Below are 6000 nucleotides of genomic sequence, written 5' to 3'. Positions count from 1 at the left end.
CACAATCCCTCAGCTCAGGCTTTCCAAACTCTTTGGACCATTACCCATGGTAAGAGTTGAAGGCTATGGGAAATGACAACACCCAAGACAGGGTATTAACAATCCCTGTGGAGAAAGGCAAAACATTGATCCTTCACAATAAATCTTTCCCCAGTGATAGGACAATCCCTGGGAAGGAGTATTCATCAATTTTAAAATGGCAGTCCCTGGGAAAAGGACAAGCACTGATCCTTTCCCAATAAATTTTTTCCTAGTGTCAGTACAATAGACCCTGGAGGGAAAGAGATAAGCACTGAATGCTGGACCCTCCATCCTTCCCCAATAAAAACATTGCATAAAAACAAGTTTCAGCCGGGCACAGTGCCACATGCTTGTAATCCCAGCAGCTTTGGAGGCTGAGACAGAAGGATTGCGGGTTCAAAGCCAGCCTCAGCAATGGCAAGGCACTAAATGACTCAGTGAGACCCTGTCTCTAAATAAAATACAAAATAGGGCTGGGGATGTGGCTCAGTGTTTGAGTGCCCCTGAGTTCAATCCCTAGTACCCCACATCCCCCCCCAAAAAAAAAAACAAGTTTCAAATTCTCACAACTTGTTTATTGAATGCCCAAACTGAAACATTCTGTTAAAGAGATTAAGTCATCTGTCAGTGTAATCTATAAAAACCCAAACCCCTTCTGTAACTGGTGGGCTATTTTCCTACCTAGAAAGTGAGCCCCTCTGATGCCTAACTCTACTGCTGAATAAAAGGCATGACTGATCTATGAACTCGGTTCCCATCCCAGTTATTTGTGCATTTATTATGGTGCCAAAACTGTTTTGGTTATTTTTTCTTACAAGAGTTAATAATTTTACACACCTTTTACACACATACACACACATACACATCTGAGATAAAAGTTTTCACAAAACAATCCTTTTATCCTTACCAGCACAATATACTATTTCAATATTTTCTGTTTCATTCTAGTCTATTCTAGTTTGTTTTTTTAAAGTACTAGTTATAGGCTGGGGCTGTAGCTCAGTGGTAGAGCACTTGCTTAGTACATGTGAGGCACTGGGTTTGATTTTTCAACACCACATAAAAATAAATAAAATAAAGGTATTGTGTCCATCTACTACTAAAAATATTTTTAAAAAATAAACAAAGTACTAGTTATGATCACCTAAATGTATTTCAATGCACATTAATGAGTTATGACTTACAGTTGAAAAAAATATATCTTCAGAGTCAGGCATGGTGCACATACCTATAATTCCAGCAACTCAGAAGGCTGAGGCAGGAGGATCACAAGTTCAAGGCCAGCCTCAGAAATTTAGCAAGATGGCTGGCAAGAGGCACTGACACAATTTTAGACCAGTAAGTTCCATAGGAGCCGGGGAGTATGTATGGGTTTGGGAGTCATCAGATCTCATTTGAGTCCCTTTTCCACTGTTCTAGCTCTGTGACTTTAGACAATTTATTTGACCTTTAAAACCACTTTCTCCTGACAATGTTGAATTTCATATGAGCCCAGTGGTTTTGGAAAACAATAAAGGTTAGAAATTCCTTTGTGTCCCAGAAAAACAGCCTACTGATAGGAACCATATTTTCCCGTGTGACCTAGAGAAGACCCACAGATGCCTCCCTTGATAACTAGGACCAGGCCAGACATAGTCCCTACAAATTCCCATTCTTTGCCTTAAAATGACAAGCTGAACTGCTTGTCCTCATTGATCAATCAGAATAAGGGGCTTGTAAACCATATTTTGGATTGAGATTTTCTTCTCTCTCCAGGCCCTGAACTTGGTCTACTCCTAGCCTGAGCCAGCATATAACCCTCCTTTAAGATCCCTCCCAGACAAAGCTGGCCTCAGAATAAAATCTCCCGTCTCCTCTCTGCTGATCATGCCATCCTTTCATCCCACTTCCCCACACTTGGTTCTTTCTTGCTTTGTTTACTCATCTACAACTGGAAAACTCTTGCCCAGCTTTTGAGGCTTGCAAATCTAATGATGACAGGGTGTTCTCTATTGCAATAGCATCCTTCCTTAGGGCAATAGTCCTCCTTCCTGTTGCAACAATCTTTTGAATTAAAATATCTTCTTACTAAACCTGGATTTGTTTTTATTTGACACTTCCCTGTCAAAAGGATAAAAGTAACACCCACCACCCTGCAGAAAGGATTAGAGATTCCACCCATAGCACCTAGAATATCTATCCCCCCAGTATGTGCTCAATTAACAGATGCTACTGTTATCATTATTCAAGGCAATATCCCAGATAAGAAAGATGAGCTCTACTCAGCTCTCAGTGTAGGTCCAGCTCCAGACCCCACTCTTCAACAAGGAGCATTACCGCAATGTGATGGTATTAATAGAGGAAAGTGATCACAGGGGACATTTCAAAAGCCGCATCTTGCCCATCTGCCCAATCCCCTTGGAACTAGACCACCAGTTTCTCCAAGGAAGCTTTGTTCTCTGCCCACCAGAGTTATTGCCAGGTGAGAATAAGAAAAAGAGCTGATTTGGGTGGAACCCTCTCAAGTATTGTTGGGTTTGTTATATATGAATCATAGAATTTCCCACAAGGAGAACTCTGTTGCTTTTTCCGGTGAGCATTGGCTCATATGTTCAGTGATTTGACTCACAATAATAATCCTCTATGTTAAAAGAGATTTTCTTCTAAGAATCCAAAAATACTATTTATACTTCCCTGAAACTGGCTAGGGGTTACAGATTTGGGTCTCAGATTAGAAACTGAGACCCAAAAGAGGAAAAGTCTCAATTAGAGTCATCAGGCTGGAGAGTCAAACAGGGTTGGGAACAACTTCCAGGCAGGTCCCACCAGGTAATCCCCACCCTCCACCCCTCTCTTCCGTCTGTGACTCTGGTTAAAGTTATTTCTCCACAAGGGGCTTGATTTTTCTCTGTCAATAGCCCCTGTTGACAGAGAAAAATCAAAGAGTTCAGCCAACATCCCCTAGTGAGGTCTGTGTTATACTGAAACCAGTGCTAAGGAGAATGCAAAGAACAGCACCCTGGACAGTCTCCAGAGGCTCACCATCTAGGGGGATAAAAATAAAGAAAAGAATAATGGGCTTACTGAAGAGGTGCCAGGCCTGGGTTACCATTTTTTGTGGGGGCACATAGAGTTTGAGGGAAAAAATTGAGAATATATTTTTCAGTCTGCCTAGTCCCCATCATTCTTCACACACAGGTCTTACACCAAGTCAACTTAACCTGCCCATGCTCCCGCCAGGGCAAAAGGTGGGTGAGTTTGAGACCCCTGTTTTCTGAAAGGATAATAAGATCACAATGGGAGGGGTCAGATAACACAACACTTTGGGAGCCCACGGGGGCAGGACCTCCTTGTGTGGCTTTTGAGTCAAGGCTTAAGGAGGATCCCACAGGAGAAGGGAGTTGGGGCAGGGCTGGGGATACACAGGAGCCCAGAGGCTTGAAAAGGGATGAAGACACATTTAAGGGACTGTTGAGAGCCACAGCCGAAGGGGCCCCAGCAAACTTCCAGCTGCCAGCAAACTTCCAGCTGCCGGCTGATGATTGGCTCACAGCGGCCCCAGCAACATCTAGCTGATTGGCTCCTCTGCGGTGATGCTCATTGGGCTGTTTCCCTGCCCTTTCAGACCACGGAGCTGCTCATTGGGGGACTTTTTTGGCTCCGCCCACGTGACCCAGCCAATCGGCCTCAAGAGCAGGAGGATTGTGAGAGGTGGGGAGAAGCTTGTGTGGGAGAGAGAGGCTTGTGGAAAGCCGGTGGTGGCAGTTGAGGCTCTGAGGGTTTTTCCTGAGAGGCTGTTTTGTTTGGCGTGTGTGGTTCTAAAAATAAAGTTAGTTTCTTTTGACAAGTGGCTCCTGATTGTGCCCAGCCAGGACTGTAAGTGGCTGGACATGGGTGGCACATGGTAAGGAAGATCTGGAGAGCTGGTGTGAACAGGAAGGTTATGGGCAGATCCTGATGGGCCTGACGATCCATCCTAAGAAGGCAGAACTTTCCTCTGGAAAGCTGGTGGGGGACTTTGAGTGGACAATGGATGTGGGGGAACTATCAATAACACCATATTTACAGTTTAGAAAACTCATGAAGGTTTGGAGCACAGATGGTCATAGGGTTCAACAAAGGTAGTTTTAATAGTCTTGGAGGGATAAGGGTGCTGGACCCAGGGAATGGCTAATGTCATTCAGGTCCCACTCCAGGAATAGTGAGTTGGTTGCTGAGGTCCATCTGGACACAGAAAGCAACCAGAAGAGTGCCTTCTCATAGCCTAGAAATGGGAAGATAAAGAGCTGGTTCTGGCATCCTGAGAAGAGAAGTAGAACTCCCATTTTCTTAGTCACTGAAGATGCCCATGGAGCATGCGTGTGTGTGTGTGTGTGTATGTGTGTGTGTTTTCCTTTTTTATTTTATTTTATTTTATTTTTTTGGAGATGCTGGGGACTGAACCAAGGGCCTTATGAATGCTAGGCAGCACTCTACCAACTGAGCTATATCCCCAGCCCCTCCTTTTTTTTAATATTTATTTTTTAGTTTTAGTTGGACACAATACCTTTATTTATTTATTTTTATGTGGTGCTGAGAATTGAACCCAGGGCCTCACACTTGCTAGACAAGCGCTGTACTATTAGCCACAACCCCAGCCCATGTGTGTTGTGTGTGTGTTGTGCTGTGTTTTCCAATTGTATTCTTCATCTAAGGAACATACTTGGCTAATACAAATCTCAGTCCACAAGCTTCCATATAATTTTATTTTTCTAAGTCTATGAAATTTCTAAATTTGAGCTACCGTCTGCCAGGTAATCTCAATCAATTTAGAAGCCTGCACCAGAGCTACATCTCAGTGACAAGATACTTGGTGGGAGGGTAAATCATATCACCTGCCCACACTGGCTTCTCCAAGGGAAAAGCTCACGCCAGCCACCACAGGATCTGTCCAAGTCTAGCCCTCTGGGCTCTGTGCTTGCTTCAGCTGCCTGGAGATCATTAGGCAGCTCCCCTTCTGGGCCATAGGACAGAGTGCTCCCAGGCTATCTGAGGCCTGTCTGGTTTCACGTTGCTCTGGGGCAGCTCCGAGGCACATTGAGCCTTGGAAAACCCCTGAGGCTGCCCAAGACCCTCTCTGATCATAAACCTAACCCATTGACATTACCCCTCTGGAGTCTGAGCCTTCCCTGGGACTCCACTGTGGGAAGCCACCCTGAATGAACACACCTTTAAGTCCTGACATAGGGGGCTCTGACCAATTACTACATTTTGTAGTGACTTAGATGTAGTCTCAGCTCAAAAAACAAGGCATGCCTCCAGGTGCAGGCGTCCCTGCTGGGGTTGAGTTACACTCACCTGTTCCCTTGTAATCCTACCCCTTCTGCTTTTTTTTGGATAGAATGTTTGAAGAAACAGCATCCCCCCAAATAAAAGCCCACTTCTGAACATGTTTGCCCTCTCTTTCACCCGCCTCTCATGACTTTCCCTTGTTCTCCTTTTTGGGGAGCTTGAGGCCGGGAGCCAGGGAAAGCCCTCCTGAAGCTTGTGTAAAGGTATTTTGTGTCTGAGTTTTAATTTGCATCACCCCAAATTCACATAAGCTGCCCCAGAGCAACCTGAAACCAGGCAGGCCTCAGATAACTTAAGTTCAGCCACCCACGCTGGTCAGGCGCACTTGTTCAAACCTTAACATTTGTATTTTAATTCCAGTCCTCTTCTACTTAACCTTAACCACTGACTACATGCTATGTTTCCCTTTATTTTTGCATAATGACATGAAAACACTTATAAGCAAAGTATCCAAGCATATATATTTTATTACTGCAATGTTTTTTTAAAAACAACACATAGGGGTTTGGGGTTGTGGCTCAGAGGTAGAGCACTCGCCTAGCACGTACAAAGGCCCTGGGTTCGATCCTCAGCACTACATAAAAATAAATAAACAAAATAAAGGTATTATGTCCAAATATAACTAAAAAATAAAATATTAAAAAAACAACACATAGGAAAAAAAGATTG

This window comes from Marmota flaviventris, chromosome 14, assembly GCF_047511675.1.
Source record: "Marmota flaviventris isolate mMarFla1 chromosome 14, mMarFla1.hap1, whole genome shotgun sequence".
Taxonomy (NCBI): Eukaryota; Metazoa; Chordata; class Mammalia; order Rodentia; family Sciuridae; genus Marmota; species Marmota flaviventris.
This window is presented reverse-complemented; position numbering follows the sequence as displayed.